Consider the following 20,590-nt stretch of genomic DNA (forward strand, 5'->3'; position numbering starts at 1 on the left):
AACCAAAAGTTCAACCTTACATCTGTGACAATAGCTTAAAGGAAAGGTTGGCTATAGTAGCAGCCAGGACAACTTTAGTCAAAACTGTACTTTTGTTTAACCTTGAGACCATAAAGCGAAGCTATTTATACGTAAAAGTTCAAACACTTCAAAAGTCAAAGTATGCTGAAGCTTTGGTAGTATGATTACAGAATAACCATGGCTGTCTGCACCTGTTCATTATCATTCATGAAATATAAATTAAATGGTGTGACCCTTTTGTACATTCCCATCAAATATATATATATTTTTATAAAAGCAGAATTTGGTGTAAAGGAAGGAAGCAGAACAGTATGAGCAAAAAGGTCTTTGGAATTGGAGCTTTCTAAAATCTCAAAAACATGCATCAAATCATCCAGCTACTTTTATAAACTGGTGTCATTTGAAATGTTACCTGAAGCAAGTTGAATTAACCTAAGGTAAACTAGATGGCGTTTCTTAAAGGATTGTCCATTTTAAATAACACAATGGACACTTTGAATAGAGTAATTTACAGCACTGTTGTTAATGATAGCACAGTGTTGCAAACCTGTAATTATGATGATTTTGGGGGAATGCCATAACAGAAAAATAACACAACAGTGGTTAAGCAGTGACCATCACCTGTTTTGTTTGGAAACCTGATCCACATATATGCATGGTAACTGTTATATATATTCGTCTCTACTGTATAAATTTGCTCAAAGTACAAACAATCCATAATACCGTAGACTGTGACACTTCTGTAATACGACTATAAACAAAAGCAGTAGCAAGGTCAAATTTTACATTTTCATTACTGACTACAAACTAAAGAAATAAATGCATTACTGCGTACAAAACCTAATAAAACGTAAAATAATCACAGATGCACAACAAAATGAAAATATATGAAGTAACTGATTTTCTATTTTGCCTGAACTACTCTACATTAAGCTACTTAAAAAAAACGAACCCAGACAGCAAAACTGCTTAAGGTATATTGAATTTGTGGGTCTCTCTGTCATGCTCAAAAGCAGTTCATCATTGATTCCTATGCCCACTGCTGAAGAGTTTTTCTAAAGCCTTGAGACAGCACTACCTTGAAGTTAATGTGCTAAAGGCACATAGACATGGTGCTCACACTATCTCAACACTCCTTTTGAAAGCTCTCATAGTACACGATTTTCCTTGGGCATGTACATAAGTAAATCTTAAAGCATATCATTATGTAATTCTGCAAACTTTAAATGTTGTGATATGTTGGTGATAAGGCAAGAGTGGCTGCATGGTGAAAAGGACCTTTAACAATACAAGGGTTTCAGTTCTGTGGATAGGGCCTGTAAAATGTCTGTGTGACACCAATCAGCAGTAATTACCATAGGGGTTTGAGTTTTCATCCCGCCTCTAATTGGCCTTTGCTGTCAATCAACAAGTGATTTCTGTTCACAATTGAACTAAGGGGAATGATAGAAGCAGCGATGGTGGGATAATTGAAAATAATTGAGCAAATTGCGGATTTGAGAAGTTGGCTTCATCAGCACTGCGGGGGCTGAATATGAGCATGTGGAGAGAAGGGAGGTGAACAGAGGAAAAGCCAGATCTTAATGATAATGAACAAAACACTCTGCTCCATTTTGCCTCCACCCCTGAGGATGGATCTGCTTATCTGAATAATCAGCCTGTACATGTCTCAGTGTCACATGCATGGGAGAAGATGAGCACCTTTGATCTCTGCATCCTGAGCTTCAGCAGCTATTCACCAGCCTGAGGGCTTACATCCTGGCCCCGGTCTGAAAAGCCTCTCAAGCACAGAGGAAGTGTACCTCTGTGGTGCAACTGTGTTGGAGTCTCTGCATATAATTAAATGTGTGAATTCAGCACTGGGCATGTGTAAGCCTGAGGATGAGAGAGAGAGTGCGCGTCTATATATGGAGCATTTTTACATGTCAATTTGATTTAACAACTCTGAAAATGTCCAATATCAAGTCACATTTGTAAATGTAATATCATAGCTAATGTATGCGTTTTTATACAAAATTTATTTGGGCTTCACAGTGTGTATGTGTGTCGCAGCATAAATCAACCTCAGTCTAAATTTTCTTTCATGGGTGGATTTGTGTATCTCATAGAGTAGGAATACTGACAAGCTATTGAGACTAAAGGCGGTCCCTCAGTTTCAGTTGTTGGTCATCTCTTCCTTTTCTTCCTCCTACTCTCCCCATCCTCAAGAGCGGCTTACCTTCCACAGTTTCGAAAAAAAACCCCATCTCGCCTGCAATTTACATTTCCATATGCTGCCAGTGGCGCCAGGGAGAGTGGATAATTGGGTTGAAAGTGGTGACGGTGAGAGCAGCATAGAAAGGGATACAGAGAAGGCCAACTGAAAAAAAAAAGCAAGCCATTACAGGATGGTTTTCTTTTTTTCCCCTTCACTCGTCATTTTGCCATGCTGCTCTTAACCACTTGTGTAGCTGAAAAGATTTACCTTGGCCTCTCATTCTCTCTCACTCCTGCAGAATCACTCTGTACTTGCCTCCCCCAGTGCCTCGCTCCCGCCCTGCTTCTGTCTCATCCATATTCATCCTGCGACTCTCTCTCTCTCTCTGTCTCTCTCTCTCTCTTCCTCTCTCTCACTGTGTCACCCACAGCATGGCGTTAATACACCAATTAGTACTAAGAGCAGATAATGGACTATGTCATATTGCAAAAGGGAAAGAGAGACACAGACACAGCGAGTGAAAAAGAGAGCAAGATAGAGAGGGTGAGTGAGAAAAGGAGAGAGAGACAGAGAGGCAAAGAGAGAGAGAGGGGGGTGAAGGTGTCTTTATGGATGTGGTCTCTGAAAATGTTGAAATGCTGCGTTTGCTGTGAACATCCATCCAATGGAAAGAGCATGATGGGAAGAGCGCTCTGGCGGTCACTGGGTTGCTATATAAAAGCTGAGGTGTTATACCAACGCTTTGCTGGCTTCAAATACTGATGTCAATTTGGCTTTGTTGGACTTTTAAACCCTTTTCATTGGTTTCTCCCCCTTTCACTACTGGAAATACCACATAGTTTCCTTTCCTGCCACTATGTTCATATCTACTGTACGCCTACAAGACTTCTACTCCACCACACTGTATATACAGGGCATGTATGAAAGACTACAAAGACTTCCTCCATGTGATGGAGTAGTATGTTTTTATAAAGAGGATATTGATTCTTTAAAATCTGTCTTTATGTTTTAACAACATAGCAACATGATAAAAACAAATGCAGGTATTTAGTCGATTAATGTGCCACCAATATAATACAAAGTGCATAATAGTGATTTGTATAAAACAGATGCATTTTGAAGTAATGCATTGCAGTGATGACTGATCTGTGTCATTCATATAAGTCCATAATTCACTATAACAAATTGTGTTTCAACCAAAAAATACATATTTTAAACTATTGTACTGATTATTCCATACGGCATATTGGAAAATGCGATGTACTTTCATAACAAGTCTTGTAACAAGAAAAATGTGATTTTATGTTTTGTGGTAAAGGAGATCATTTGTCCATCACTGCAAAACAAGAAGCTGTATAACTGTGAAAATAGGAGCTATTTGCAAATAGGGCAAGGTGTTATGTAAATAATGGTTCTGCATAAACATGAGCTCTGACTAGGAAAAATTGGCATTAATTAAACATGAGCTAGAACAAATTAAAATATGCCAGCTGTATGAGTCCATTTTCTCCTCCTTTTTAGAAGAAAACAAGAAATATTCAGGCAAACAGGACCACTGATGCTTTGTTGATAAACTCTGTTTTATCACGCAAGACATCGCTGTATTGAGAATATAAATGCAACATGGAACACAAGTGAACAAAAAGAATTATTATTAACAATGACTGAAATTTTCACAGTCATGGTCGAGGCTGAATGAATTTATTCAGTGCTAGAACGTCCCCACACACCAGTACAAAACCACTACAAAGCTAGACAGTGGCAGGCTGTTATCTTGGATTTCCTTTCATTTTTTTCCCCATCCCCTGTGTATTTTAACCAGTGCATTTATCAACACTTATCTGGATCATTTTATTTGGGTGAAAGCAGGAAAGTAATTACGATGTGGTGTCTAAAAATTGAAGTCTATTTTGAATATAGCTGGACTGATCAGCATCGGATCCAAAAAACAGTTTCCTGTGAGTTTCTGAGCTGCATCTATTTATTTGGGAACCTCTTCAGACAATACAACCATACTGAATACTAAAATAAAGTGCATCTTAATGTCATCCTTAACATTAACTTTGAATGTGCATTATACTCTATCTATTTTGACCTCCCTGAAAATGACAATCACAGTCATCTGCTTGAAAAGACAGAAGGCTGAGTTCAGTGGACTTTGTAAAAGCTTTAAGTTGTGTGTGAAAGCACATGAACATGACCTGACCTGATAAGCTATTGATTGTTTTTGTAGTGTATTTTAAGACTACTGCACTGACCATTACCAGAGAATACAATTGAGTCTCACAACCACCTAATGTAATGATATACAGCTTTGATTAACCAAGTATAGAGCATCTAGATATCTTTTTATAGAAATCTTTTATTTTTATATATATTTCTCTTTCAGACTATTTGACATTCTAAGATGACATTATTTACGAGTGAAGAGATCAAGCATTGAGGGTTGCAGTATTTGTAACAAGGGACTACTGCTTGTGTTTAGTGGGCCAATCAGCACTTAATCATGTGTAGTCTCTATTGTTGTTGCTAAGAGACCGGGGTGTGATGAACAACTGCTCAGACTATGCAAAGCATGACTTGATGCTGTAAATCTGTCCACATATGGATCTTAGTGGTCCATTCAGTACAGTAGGTGATGGGATTTGCCTACAGTATCTTCTGATTACACAGAGCACTGTGACTTTGCATGAATCTGATCTCGAACAAAAAATAAATCCTGATAGTGTGTGACTGCCACGAAGCACATACTACATTATGCTAGCTGTTTATTGGCGCAATGAGTCAGGCGGCCCATGAAGGTCAATTGACTGGATTTGAGAGCAGCATAACAGAGTAGGTACTGTGTGACAGAAGGCTAAGTGGCAAAGGCATGTAGAGCCCATTCAATAGAGCCCAATATTAGCTATCATAATGGAAACTGACAGAGGCATTTTCAGAGGGGAGTGAAAAATTGCAACATGTTCTGTGCACTGGTGCAATTGTTGCATGTGATATGGAAGGTAAATCATTTCATCTGGCAGTGTAGCCTACCCTGTGTTCACCAAGAGACCAAAGACTGCCTGGGATTAATCCAGAATTATTAGCACTCTTGGCAAGACTGAGCTAAAGAAAAAAAAAAACAATTAAACAAAAAATATTATATAATCTGAGTTCAGATATTTTTGGTTATAGTGTTCAAACTTAGTGGGTTTAGTGGGTTCAAAACAAATACAGCAAAATAGATTCCACTAAAAACGTTGTCAACAAATCTGCCTTTAAGTGAGATGTAACTTCTACTGAACAGCGAACAATGTCCACAAGTCACAATTGGAGGATAATAGCACATTAAATTTCCCTTCAATGTCCAATAATGTCATGTTTCAGTTAGAAGACATCATTATTACTCGCCCTGACTGAAAGTGAGTGGAATAGGACCACAAATAGTAAACACGTCTCTTGGTGAGGTGTGTGAGCTTCTTATTTTATTTTTGTGATAAATTATATAATAATAAAATAATAATAATAATAATAATAATAATAATAATAATAATAATCAAACTTTATATATAAGTACAAAGTGCTTCACAAAGAGAGAAACAAAATACCTGAGTGAATGATAAATAAAATACATACAAACAATAAAATAAACAGCCAGTTCAGGTAAAATCAGGATATGCTTTCCAATACAAACGTATTTTGAGAAGAGACTTAAAAGAAGACACTGACTCAGACAACCTAATTTCTTCAGGCAAGTTGTTCCAGAGCCTCGGGGCCCTGATGGCAAAAGCTCTGTCTCCCTTAGTTTTCATCCCGGACTCAGGAACAGATAGAAGACCCCTGCCTGAAGATCTCAAACTATGTGAAGGTTCATAAGGGATTACAAGGTCTAAAGTCTAGTCTGGAGCCAGGCCATGAAGAGCCTTAAAAGCACTATGAATGTAGTGTAACAATATCACAAGTAGAGAAGATTCTTAAAGTCAGTGTGCTGACACAGTAATGTCAGTTACACAACAGTATCTACCTGAAGTTAGCTAACATTAGCTGACATTAGCCATCTTAAGCTACTGGTCATACCAGAACAAGTAAAGCTGTAACAACGAAACCCCAGACTGTATTGAATTGAGGAAGGGTTTGCTTTATTGCTAATTAATTCAACTTTTTGATGTGTATATGTTTAAATATTGCTGCATGTGTGTGTATGCACTGTATGTATACTGTATGTGTATGCACTCAGTATATTGAACCTACTCATCTAAATGTATGTTATAAAATGTTACTGTATATTGCTTCCCCCTGGTGCTGCACTTTCCTCTGTGTTGTGATATTGATGTAGTATGGTACTTTATATGATAAGTGTAATACTGTACATGACTTATATATGATATAATGTGGTACAATATATAACATAAATGATGCTGTGGAAATGCAGCCTGTAGGTACACTATAATATGGTAAAGTATATGCTGTGTAGACCTACTATTCCCTTTTTATAATGTGTAAACCATTTTGATGTGTCTGATGACTGGCTAGATAAATAAAAGAAGATAGTTAATTACTAACAAATACTGTAAGTAAGTGAATAATTGATTTGTCAGTTACTTTGCCCAGTATACTATAGCACCAGCCTAACATAAAATAAGACTAAAGTGGCTTTTGGCCAGTTTTCTATTTATACCTCCAGGATAAAACTGGAAGTGAGAAACCTGACTACTTAGTATGGTGCATGCTGGTAGTTCAGCAGGCTGAGGAGTAACATGTACTTCCAATGTTTAAAAGTTTCAACTCAGCTTGGAACTGTTGCTGTGTGTCATCCCCTGACTCACTTGCTTCCCATAGAGCGTCTTTTATGTGCTGTACAGTAGCTAAATCATGTTCCAGTAAAGGCTTTAAACTTGTTCTTAGTTTTTTATTCCTCAGATTATTTTCTTTTTTTGCTCTCACCTGTGAACACCCTGAAGAGCCCCTGAACTGCCAAATTAGGACACTACTTCCACCTAGTGCAGCACTCTATCTCAGTTCTTCAGCAACTTGTCTGTCAGTGGAAATACCAGAAAAATAATCTTTAGAAAAATCTATCTGTGCACAGGGGTAACAAACTGTTATCTTATAAGGATTTTGTCCCTTCTGAGAATTAGTGCTATGACATTAATCTGACACATTGTCTTTAGTGCTGTTAAACTAATGAAAAAATATAAAAAGCCCAATGAGATGCATTTAAACTCAAGATGGTGCACTTCGAAGAAGAATCCACAAGTCTCATAATACAAAAGAGTTGTAAGGTCGCATGTATACGATTTCCACACAATGTTATTATGGCTTTGTTTATTAATTCACTAAGCAAAGTATGAAAATTGCTGGATCTGTTGGATCTTTTAAAATAAATCTTTAGTGCTCACTTAAGATATTACCTGAAATACAGCACTGAGGCCTCAGCTCTGTCTTCACATCAGTCAAACTGAATGAGTTTGAGCTCTTACACAACAAGGTTCAATCATATGCTGATTGCATGCTGTCATGTGGAAAACAACTGAATCTCTTATGAAAAGTCTCATCCAGGTACTTCTGGAGGATTACACTAGTGAAATTAAACTATATCTAATTTTGCAGAGCAACCACAGATGACCATTTCAAGGACCTCTGGTGGTTCCTGAACACCACCTTTGGAAATCACGTGGATTAGGCAACAAACAACAAAAAACCCCAACAACAATAAAAAAACAAAACAAGTGCAGGTGCTACACAGAAGAAGCAATTTAACTAGTGGGCGGGCAGAAGTGGCACATTTTTCCTGCCTTAAGTCTGGGTTGGTTATAAAAACTGTCTTTAGGCTAACAAACTGTATTTGAAAGGCAATGATGAATGCGCTCGGTTGTAATAGGCCTGATGCAGAACTGCAGTGGTCGAAAATACCGTGTGAATGGTCCTGATGAGTGTGCGCTGCCTGCAGACGAAGAGGGAAACTATAGACGAGTGATCCGGTCGGTGCGTCAGGACGCACAGGATAACCGCAGATGGCCTGTGTAGACTATCCTAATTCCAACGGGTGATTTCACATCGTAGACCTTATTTTGCGAATACATGAAGGTGACGAGTCTACAGTTTGAAAATAGAAGCGTCCTGTGAACAGAAACATATCAGACATCCAAGAGTCTGATTTGTCTTAGGCGGACGTTTTGCGACGGTGGCACATTTGTTCACATGCTCACCATCTAAGCAGCGACGGACGGACAACACGATTACAACTTCAATTTTGTTAATATTCCACCTCAGTTTCACATTTCCGCCACCGCTTAAAGTGGTAGTAACTCGCATGTTATTATTGTTTTTAAGCTGGACAATGGTGTCGTCGCTGTTATTTATTTTGATGCCCACACGGGCGCATTTTCGTGAGAATCTGCTCTGTCCGTGAGGATTTCCCCCCACTGCCTTTATCATATTCTTAGTCGGTGGATTTTTCCCCTCTTTGTCTTTAAGATAGCAGGCTATTAATTTTTAATTCTTATGCATCCGTACGAAGACGGGACCAGAGAAGAGAAAACGAGTGATAACCAGAGGGGGAGAGAAGGAGAAGGAGGCAACTGAGGAGGGAAGGGAGAATGAATGAGACACACTGAGCATTTAAGGAAAAGGAGATTGGAGGAATCAAGGTAGGAACGAAGTACAGTTTTCATGTTATATTATGTTCTAAATAGATTTGATACCAGTGCGAGAATAATAGCATGTGATGTGCACCATCCAGGCTTCCAGTCTAGGGCTGCGTGAGGTGTTCAGGCGTGTAAGCCGAATTATTTATTGATATTTTATGCTTTGACAGATACGAGTTCGTGTTTATGGTGCGTCAACAGCAGTCGCTTTATATTTAAAATGCGTGCTGGATGCTCTTCCGGATTTGAGAGTAAGACTACCGTTTGTGGGCCTGTGCATTGCACCGTGGCCTGCACACTAATAGATTTTGGCAATTTTAATTAATACATACAGTCTGGGAGCAGGGAAATGACTGTTTGCTTGTCCTATAAATTTAAAGTGGCGGAGGAAATTTACAGTTAGGCAAATGTAGGCAGGTGGTACTGGAAAAACGGAGGCGGATTATGAGGCTGTTAAATAGCCAACAATGTAGGAGTGACGAACTAATTCATTCCTGGACGAATTGTTTGGTATCATCCTTACCAAAAAAGTGTGAGGAAAAGAGATGTCCTGGGATGTTGGCTACATCTCATAGTTTCTTCTTTTTTATCAGAGCACAAGTTCTGTCCAAGAGAGAAAGCAATTAAGTACCTCATTGACTATTAGAGGAATAAATGCATCACAGTGAAGTGTTCAACCTCAAAGTGAACTACTCTACCCAATCCCCCATGTTCAGACTACACCATTAATCCTGTACCTCTTCAAATCATTACCTATTGGCCAGCTGCTCTCAGAGGGGTCTGGGGAGCCCCAGGAGTCCTTGAGGAATGTTCCATGGTGTCCCCAATAAAATTATGTGGTTTAATTTCTCTCAAATTTAACTTATCTGAAATCCCAATTTGAGAATGTATATGAATGGCCATCCTTTTATAGGTTCATGTCTTAAATAATAAATGTATCACCTCACTACAGCAAAGAACAACTGGAAAACTCCTCCCATATATTCAAATTTTATCAAATGTGACCTCATAATGTTGAGGGGTTCATATGAAAACTGAGGCGCCCTCATATTGTTACTATGCTGAACTAATTCCCAATTTAATAATAAAACATCTAATAAAAAGGCATCAACAGCCTACATTGTGTGAAATTAAACCTTTTGTCTTTGTGTGTTATTATGATAAAATTGTACCTGAGGAGGCAGACAAGAAAGACCCTGAAAACAGTTATTTTCTGCTGGTAAGCCTTTTCCTCATTTCACCGGGGTGCATTGTATTTGTCTTGCCAATTCTTGGGGAAAAATTGGCATGTCTACTATTCTGAAGGGGCTGAATGAAATTCAAATTCTTCAGGTGGTAAAACAGCAATATTGCAACTGTCTGATTGCGTTATCTGGGCATTCAAGAAGCCAGACTTGGAATTGGTTTACTGCCAAACACTCTCCCCGGGAAGACAGAAGGATTTATTTCCCCCTTGTCTGTGTGTCACATCACCATCAGAAAAATTATTCTCGGCTTTCAATGGGTGAATAATAGTCATACATTAGCATGGCATTAATGATCGTCAGACTTTTAATAAGTCACTAATCATAATTAGATTTATTTCAGTGTGAGTTCAGAGTTTTGCGAGGCTCTGCAGTACTGTGGTCAGGATCCGACGACCATATTATTCTGTTGAAGGTACTAGTTGTGGAGGAAATACTGTATACAACCTGCCCAACGGTCTGTGCACAGAATAATTCAGATTAATCAAATGCATTTAGTTTTTAAAAATGTGTGTTCAGTGCACATGTGTGCACACAACAAATGCACAGGCTCATGCTTTCATATACAGTATGAGTGTATATGCACGCACACACACATGCACGCTTTGTATGAATAAGAATAACAGTGCTCTATCCCCAAAGTGAGTACTCTTATATTTTCTTTGCATTTGTGTTACTCTCTCCTTTTTGCAATGTGTATGTACCCCCGGTAGCTCTTTGACAAGGCTGACTAAATGAATATGTTAATAGAAAATAAGCAGAAAGATACAGCACTGATACGAATTTCAGAAAATGACCTATGATGTTTCACACCCTCAGGACAGCTAATTGTATTGCATCTATCCTGGTTCAAAGAATAATGTGAGAATAACATTCACCGGATTTTAAAAGATGTTGAAAGCTTTTGGTATCATGATAACATTTCACAAATTACAGCAAGGGTCACATATTGAATGCTATATGCCAATAAAGGATTGTTGATTTTGACACTGCATGGAGATTTGTCTTTAAACTGTGAAGGACACTGACATCTTTTTCACGCATAGAATGGTGAAAAGAAAAAAATGGCTTTTAGAAGCAGCACATTATTTTACAGTTGACAATGGGCTTTGTGGTAACAAATAACATCATTCAAAAGGCAGACAAAAACAGACTATAGACCACGGCTGTAAGAATTCACCAATTCCATGATTCAATTCTATTTTCTATTTTGAGATTCAAATTGTCTTCAATTTTCAATTTTGTCCCTCATCTTCAATTTCTTACTTGATGCGTTACATTAACCCAATGCTTTATTGCACATATTCTTAAAACTGTGAACATTTGCACACTCCTTAGTCAGTATTTTGCATACTCCATCCTTTTTGTTTTAAACACTGTGTAGCTCTTTTCATTTTAAAACAGATATTTTATAGATTACTTATTGTAAATTTCTATTTTAAATTTAAGACTCTCTCTAAGACTTGCAGTACTTGTTTATTTTTATTTTCTCTTACTATGTTTATTGTGCTCGCTATTCACCAAAATACCAAAGCAAATCCCTTGTATGTGAAAACCTACTTGGCAATAAACTTGATTCTGATCTCAACAGACGATTAAACTGTGGCTACTATTGTTCCCTTATCAGTTTTGATTCATCAAAAAATGAAAGAAAGAAAATAAGAAATAAAGAAAGAAAGAAAGAATGAAGGTAGTCTGTCAGTCAAGTATAGGATTTTAAAAAATTCTTATGCACAACAATGCAAAATGTCTATTCAGGGAAAAAACATGCTCCAGTTAAATTTTAGCATGCGATACAAAAAGGACAATGAATAAATATACACCTAAGCTATAACAAAGCTACAACAACACAGCTTAAAATATGTAGCCATTTTTTCCATCACGTTTCCTTTTTGTTCTTTTTGCGAGAAAACTTGGACGAGTAGGTTTGGGATTGCAGTCGTTTGTCAACTCTGACACAGTGAAAGCATCCATCCTGTGTCTGTGTTTAATAGCGATGCAAAGTTAAAATTGTTGCACCCACAGATATTTAGCATATCCAGGTGTTTGCTGATGTAGTCTTAACACACACACATGCTTAACACACACTTTACTGTACACACATGCTGCCACAGTAAGCTTGTTCAACCTGCAGGAGAAAATGATTGGAGAATCTTTAGTGCCAATACAGAACAGAGGACTTCTACGCTGGCACTGCAGTATATTCTGATGATAAACTTAATCTCATCGTTGCCTCCTAGATATGATATCCGATTAGAACTATGCGCTTTGCAAGCTAGTCTGTCGGTCCCTGGCTTCTCATGGTCCATTGTATAGGGGAATTCATTTTGAAAAAAATCACGTTCATGGTCCGTATTGATTTCTTGTAATTCTGAAGATTATTTGCTATTACAAGCCATTCAAAACAACCCTTGGCAAAATTGAATTGTATCTGGACGTCAATGTCTTGACCTTTTTTTGCCAAAATGTCATTTTGACATTGCACTCAAAATCATGTTGATAACTGGGCTTCTAGTTGTGACCTTTACCACAACAATTTTGGAACAGCATTTGCCACCCCATCATTACATGTTTGCTGACATTTGCAACAAAATGGATATGCATTTGTTGATGCTATTATCAGAATGGGTTGAAGATTCAAATTGTCTATTGTAGTTTCAATTTAGTGGATGCATAGTGGGCTCTCTTTAACTTATTCCATCTGATTAAGGTGGAGGTATCCAGTGATGAATGTGGCAGTACTAGGATGCATGCATTTTTTTATAGTGTCTCATGAGGTGCTGATATGTACCCCTTAGACAAAGGCTAATCTTTTATGCCCTTTTCAGTTCTGTCAAAATGCTATGTCTCCGTAGGGCAGTATTTCACTAGACTGACCTAGAAATTGTTTATTGTGTAGTGCCAGGTAGCGTTTCCTCACTGATTCCCTTCATAGGCAGCACTGTTTACCTGGCAGTGGCAGCTCTATGGTTGTCACCAGCCTGATAAGTCTTGTTCTGACAGGAAAGCCATTATGATTATAATGACAGTTATTGTGGTTCAGTGTTTTGCCACTGCCGACAAAACACACTGAAAATGGTTTTAAACAGCTGTTGTTGGACTAATTATTGCAATCAAAACTACCCTATTATGTTTTCTAAGGATATTCGTAATGTGCTGGCTGTTTTCCCCTTAAATGCTAGAGTACATTTTGGGAGCATGAACATGCAGTAATAGATTGGAAAGAGAGGGAAAGAAAATAGAATGGGGCAAAGACTACAGAGTGCAATAGCAGAGGGGGACAGGTACATAATAGGCAACAAGCAGAAAGTCTTTGCTGTGGTGCCAAGGTGCAAAAGTGATGGACAGTGTGCGTCCATTTTGAAGCTCATGGCCTTTGTGCTGTAGAGTTCTCAGTGAATGTAGCCATGCAAGAAGCAGCCTGTAACTGCAGGCTCCCGGTTCTGTGGTCTCTGCTACATCTGGAGAAAGACTGAAGGTGTGGGCTTTGAGATGCCAATCTTATAGAAATCTTACCACACACTAATTTAATTCAATTGCTGCCAGCCTTGTGCACATGTAGGCGCCAGCATGGTGAAAATGAACAGGAGCAACAAGAGCACATGAACATAAAAAATCGATGAGGACTCTTTTTCATAAATGGAGTGGGTGTTAAATTAGCTGGATGGGCCCATGTAGCAACACACTGGATTGAGTGCCTGGTGTATTTGGGTTGTGTCTATCGACTGAGAGACGACTTGGTGTACAGCAGTGAAAAGACTCAGTGATGCTCAATCAATGTGACCAGTCAGCCTCACCAGCAATTCATTTGGTTTTATACAGATTTGTCATCAGGGGGAAGGGGACTTTGAATTGGTGTTTAAAAAGTGCGTCAGTGCAGTTTCGATGACCAAATACTAACCACTGTTTGTAATGGTCTACTTTTATTGTCCGTTTGAGCTTGCCTGATTTCCCTATTCATGTTGTTAAAAGCTACTTCAAATACCAGTTATCAGCTCACTCTGTGTTTGTCAGTTTTCATTTCTTAACATGTATTTAACGGGTTGTCAAGGCCCTGTGCCAAGATGCAATGTTGAAGGCACTTGAGAATAATGATCATAAATCAATATAATCTTGCACTGCTGGTTGTCTTGCATTTTAGGAAATCAGTTACAGCTGCCCCTGCCAAGGGTATATAATGACAATGGGGCTCTTAACACTGTGAGATCAATTCTGATCCTTCTGCACCTATAGCAAACCACACATACAATACAATGCTGATATATGCCAATAGAGATATAGGAATCAAACACAAACACATGTTCAGACGCACTGAACAACTTTTTTTCCGCAGGATTATGATATTTTTTGACACAAATTGAGTGCTAAATTTACAAAAAAACTAAAAGATGGAGAGAAGGTCCATCAGGCCATCTTACTTAAACCTTTGTTCTCAAGTAATTGGAGTAGCTTTCCACATCCAATCTGTCCATCTGAAAAAGGGGACGCACACAGATGAAAGGAAACAGGGATCAATTGACCTAATAGCTTGTCCATTCAATCCTTATGTTTTTCTGATAGCTTGACAGAGGGAGCAGAGTGGCGGATGAGCCCCTCTAATTGGCTCGGCCAGAGCGGGCTGAGTGGTAATGGCAGGAGTAGTCGTCACTCCTCCTCACACCTGGCGCTCTCACTCTACCAGCGTCAATACCGACACCTTTGTCCTCATTACCTTCAGTTTAGTGCCATGTACACACCCTTCATCTGCCGCTGCAGGACTCCACTGTTCCTTCATTACACCTCCGTATACACAATCCACTTTCCGCTTTCTGTCACTGACCCCTTACACTCAATGACTAATACAGGAGTTACCTGACATCATCTAAGCTGTCAACGCATTCAGTCAGGCACCAGAATTAGGAGAGACATGTATATAAACAGGAACTCCATCTGTCCAGCTGTCTGGCTCTTACAAACAGTGATGTTCACCTGAGACTCACCTGAGTCATTCCACAGAGACTGGCTCTGGTGGGTTCGTATTTGTGTCAGAAGTACTCCCCTTGGAGTATATGGTGTTCGACTGGTGTGATCATGTTTGTGTTTGTGCGTCTGTGTGTTTGTGTGTGTGTGCGGCCGTGCTGTGAGCTGTGAGAAGAGGCAACACCAAGAAACAACACGGGACTAAAAGAAGCTGTTTGTTTGCTTGTCTGCCAAGATGGGAGTTGGAGGGAAGCAGGTAGAAAAAACAGAAAGGAGGTATGGGAGGAGGGAGAGGGGAGATGAAGCTTCTAGACTAAGGTGTGAAAGGGCACGTATATTCATAAACAGCTGCAAAAACACCTAGAGAATAATGCATACAGTAGGCAGATGCCAGATGAGACAGAAAGGGGGAGGTGCACCACGATGGAAAAAGTCCATAAACACCTACAGCAATGAACTTCGAGAGAGAGAGAGCAAGCATGCATCCGGAGTGGATTAATTAAGGATTATAATTATGTTGGGACTATGTGTGGCTCACCTGAGACTGCCCTGTGCCGCTCCTCTCCAATCCTCATGCCCTCTGCTCCTCTGCACATATGGACACAAACCACAGGAAAATACTTGTGGTATCATAGGTTCACCTCTCTGACACTGTGCAGAAAAGTGAATGAGTGCAACAGGATATTAACCTTTTTGCTGCCGTTTTTAAACAATCCACACTGGTACATATAGGTTTGTGGTCAGATGAACACTGGCTCAAATCCCCAATATTTGGTTGGGGAAATTAAGGTAGAGGTTTGTGAATACCACTAACTGGTGTTAAAGAGCAAGTTCACAATTTCTATTTAAACCTGCATTAATCAATCAATTTTTCAGCCACTAGGGGGCAGTGGAACAAGCTGTAAATACAACATTGATATAATATCACCTTATTAAGTTGATATGGTGAATGTGTTAGCAAACAGTTGCCTATTTATACATCCAGTAATAGCATTTATTTGGAGACATTTTTCTGGCCACCTGACAAATGTAAGTCAAATATTCACTCTCTTTTAGCTCTGTTGTTTGTCTCCACCAACTATCAACCAACTACTGAGAGAAATATCTGGCTCTTTAGCTGCTAAATACTCCACTATTTTCATTAGATAGTCACTAACTTTTTCTGCTGCTGAACAGGTAGCGTCCAGTGGGTATATCAGAGCTTTTTCACATATACAGGTTCCTGCTCTGACTGGACATGGGGTTGATGAGAACGGTGAGACTAAACCAAAACAGGACAGTTGTGGGACTGCAGTGTCTCTGCGAGTTCGTCTCTTTGAGCGACACCTTTAACATTACACTTAGTCATGTGATCCATTGTTAATGAAACAATGTATTAGAGCAGCTTAAAAGAAGCATATTTTTAAACTGACAGGAAATTCAAATGTTCTGCCTTTCAAGACTCTTGACTACTTGCAACGGTTCCTACAATACCCAGTATTCATTGCAAATGTTACATTGTAGAATCAGTGGCAGAGCACCCATTATTGTGGTGTAAATGTTTTATCACAGGTTACATCATATAAGTATTATCGATATGCTCTAGAATATCACTATCAGGCACATGGTCCATGACCTATGTTACCTTCCAATACTAGTGAGAAAACAAGATGGCAGAACGATTTCTCGGTTGTCCGATTTTGGGGACATTTTGGACCTCCCTTGGAGTACAAAATACTATATATGAGGTAAATAAAGCCTGTGGTTCAAGCCAGACTGCAGCTGTACGCTAATCCTGCTGCAGAGACAGGCAGTGCTGGCGAGCTCTGGAGACACAGGCAGCAGATGTAATTTTTATGTCAGATTTTCTCCTTACATTACAAAGGTGGGATTGAGGTTGTGATGTCCCATGCCAATAAGGGGATGGAGCCTGATGTTTTCAAGTGAAGCTGCACAGTGGTCAACAACTAGCAACCAGGTGTGGACTTAACAGTATCAATTTGAAGTAAGATGCTGCTAAAAATTACCATGCATGCTCAGCAAACCTTCCCTGGTTTTTTGTTTGTTTCTAAAAACTACAGTGCAGTGCAGCAATTTTTACCAACCGAGTGCTTTGCTACTTTCATTTGAAACAGGGACAAAAAAAGGGGAAAAGTTTTGTAAGAAAAAAATCAAAATGATGGGCACCATGAAAGGCTACATCGTGGCTGGTGAAGGACATATTTCTAATAAAATACATTGGCTTGTCAGTCAGGATATTAATGCGCTTATAATCCAATAACTATTACTATCACTGTGCTCCCATCCTGTAGTGCTATTAGAGTATGAACATGCACCACACGTTATACGTCATCTGACCACAAAAGACACTTGCCAGACCACAGCTTAACCTCTGGTAACCTCACAGCCCCAAGACAACACAAAGAAGACACACACACGACATAAACTGACCACCAAAAGCGCACACGCACACACACACACACACACACACACACACACACACACACACACACACACACACACATTTGCTCTGCAGCCACAGACATGAGGCATTTAGGGAACAGAATGGAAAAGGATTTAATTGAGTCTTTGATCATTATAGAATTACCATGTGCCTTCTTGGCACCCTGGTTATTGTTTCATGGATTAATCGTTTTCATTCCACAAATTGTGGAATCCACATAGCAAATCAGTGTGCTGCCTGCTTGACATAGATATGCAGTTGGAGCAAGGGAATTTTAATGTGTTCTTGGCCTCCAATTGGCTCTAGCCGTCCATGCGACTTGATTTATTTGAAAGATTGGTTTTATTGATTTACTGAATTAATGTGGTGCCAGTTTAATCAGTGTGCTATAGAACTATGCAGAATTTGACATCTCTGTGAACTCAGATGAATTGAGTGTACAATATTGATCTGGTTATCCACAGTATTTATTCAGCTATTTGTCTAAGAGCTGATTAATTCAGTGTGTATGAAATAATGTAGGTATGTGTTTATGAGGCTGTGCGAGTGTTTATGTTTGTGCATCTCTCCCTCTCTCTCTGTATTTGTGTAACTGGTAATTGCATCTGTTATGGACTGCAGGTTTCACCCTTTTATTGGAAAAGCAGCAATTACAATTTATACCTGTTCTGCACATGCAAAAGCATGCTGCTACTGTATGTTATAAAATGACACATTACATGCAGGCTCAGCCCATGCACGCTCAACATTAATGCACATGCAAAAATGCAAGCACACACAAATGCACACAAACACACAAAAGTAAAGTATATACATGTATGAATACTGTGCTTGGATGTGTGCAGTGTGTGAAGTGTCATTGTGTAACAGCAGTATGCATTGTAATTGTAGGGCTGGAGCAGTGTTCAGCACCGGTATGGTGATTGAGCAGTATCTGTCAAATAGGGCCAGAGGAGGGAGAGCAGTTCTCCAATTAGAGCTAACGCAGGATGGATATGGATGCTTTCTGACAGCTGTCTCATCTGATTCAGCTGCAAGTGGAAGAAGAACATTTGTTTGGAGATGTTTGTTTAGGCTCATTATGGGTAAAAGCAGAAGCTTCACACATCTCTTTCCTCCTATTCCATGTGTAATGGAGGACCACCGATTTTGATATTACACAGAAGAGAATCTCATCTGTCAGTTGGCTGCCCACATTCATAGAGCTAGTTCTAGTCACAAGACATTGTGCAGTCCTAGCTGCAATTTTACAAGGCTATTTGATTACATATTGGTAAAAACAATTGACTGGATTAGAGAGATCATCAGCAAAGAAAATTCTGAATTTCTGAGGTTTGGCATGTAAGTGTACAGTAACATCCTAAAACTGTATACTATTGTATGTAGCATACTATTGTAGAGAAAAATCCAGCGAGAGCAGTGGTAGCTTGTTACTGGAGGGTAAACTCAGCCGTGTAATACAATACAGCAGAAATGAAAACTCCAACTCCATGTGTTTATTTAATCATATGACATGGACCGCAGCTCAGGTCATAATTACCATACAAGTTCAAACAAATGCAAAGGGCAGCTCTCTGTGTTCTACTGGCATTTCTGCTGTGCATTATATTACACTGTATATAGTTAATAAGATGAATGAAAGATACTCTGGGAATGATCCTTAGGTTTACAGGCAAACAGGACGGGGAGGTACTTCAATTTTGTAAGAAATGTCAGAATGTAATTCATTATATTTTGTATTGTCTGTGGTTTTCAACAAGAGCCATGTAACATTGCTAGAAAGTATATTGTGGATGCCTGAAATTCCTTACCTGCATTTAAAGACACACAAGGAAATGCTAACCTTCAGTACCATGCAGCATTTTCGCAGAATCTTTTTTATATCACATAACTACTTTACAGTGAGAGAGGTAACATGAATGCCAGTAACTTGATTATAACTAGATTAAGGCAGTACTGAAATTATTGCACTTGTAATGTAAACATGTTAACTAGATTATTTTAGTTGAATTAAAGCCAGAATTGAAGAAAGGATAACTCAATTGTCTGACTTTGAAGTCAATATTTTTTCTGTACTCACTTCCATTCTGAATTCTTTTGGTATTTTGATTCTGTGCAAAGTGGTGTTTCTGTACAAATAGCTGCATGGCTAGCTGTGGAAAACAAAGCAAAACACACATTTTTGGGGGCGACAGCAAAGTGGCTTTTATGTTACAACTAACTCTGCAAGTGACAGAGCCTGTGTTAAGGGGTTCTGTAAATTCATCATCACAACAAAACATAGACGCACATAGTCCTCCTGTGGTGCTAAAAAGACATTTTACTCAACTACTTTGTGTCAAACAAATCATGTAAACACTGGCTATTGAGGGAATGGAGTTACTGCAAACCATAATCGTACAATCGCCTTGAGGTGGTTATTCACAGTAAACAGGTTATAGTGTGTATTTAAATGAACTGTTTCACACAGATCTACTACTTTTGGTCTCTGCAAAGATGCTAGACTGCATATTAAACTTCCTTATTCCATAAACCTGGTTGTTTTTCTTTGCACTAACAGTCTGAAAGAATCTACATTAACATTAATGCCCTTTTCTGTGATATTTCTGTTACCCTCTAAACAATTTGTTCTGCCCTCACAGACTCTATTTGTCAACTTGTCTAAATAATTATGGTGCTTCAGCCCACAGACATACCTGTTTGCTCACCTACCATTTGCAGTTTACAGACCTAAATGTCTATGTGCTCACTGGTTCTCCTAATATGTGTCTGTTTACACTCTCCTGCCCCTGCACCCTGCACTTACATGCACCTGTGTGGACTCCCCTTCCTCTGCGAGTGTACTAATGTTTGCCCTACATTCACCTTCTCTCCTGTACATGTGTCCCCCTCACTCCGATGGTTGTAGATATGGATGGAAATACAAATGACCTCTGATGAACCCAGATATTGAGCTGTTTCAAAGCTGGAGGCTTAAGACAATATCCCTTCCTTGCGTCAACGTGCTGGAGAAGGAGGGGCTGGGGTTTCTCACTACATCTGTGTTTTATGGGATTTATGACCCTCGTCCCCAGCAGCTATCTCTCCCTCTACTGGCACT

General features: G+C 39.1%; 1 protein-coding gene across 9 annotated transcripts in view; it reads left to right on the top strand.

Annotated features, from left to right (window-relative positions):
- Positions 1 to 20,590, top strand: part of adgrl1a (adhesion G protein-coupled receptor L1a) — a 142,385-nt gene that overhangs the window by 43,487 nt on the left and 78,308 nt on the right. For 5 of the 9 annotated variants that reach the window (XM_044180807.1, XM_044180810.1, XM_044180805.1 and 2 more), the window contains exon 1: positions 8,024 to 8,847. The exons of the other annotated variants lie outside the window; for them this stretch is intronic. The gene's annotated coding sequence lies outside the window, so the exon portion shown is untranslated. Of the gene's footprint in view, positions 1 to 8,023; positions 8,848 to 20,590 lie in introns of those variants that run through there. 9 annotated transcript variants of the gene reach the window in all.

Source organism: Siniperca chuatsi, linkage group LG21, assembly GCF_020085105.1.
Source record: "Siniperca chuatsi isolate FFG_IHB_CAS linkage group LG21, ASM2008510v1, whole genome shotgun sequence".
In the NCBI taxonomy this organism is placed as follows: domain Eukaryota; kingdom Metazoa; phylum Chordata; class Actinopteri; order Centrarchiformes; family Sinipercidae; genus Siniperca; species Siniperca chuatsi.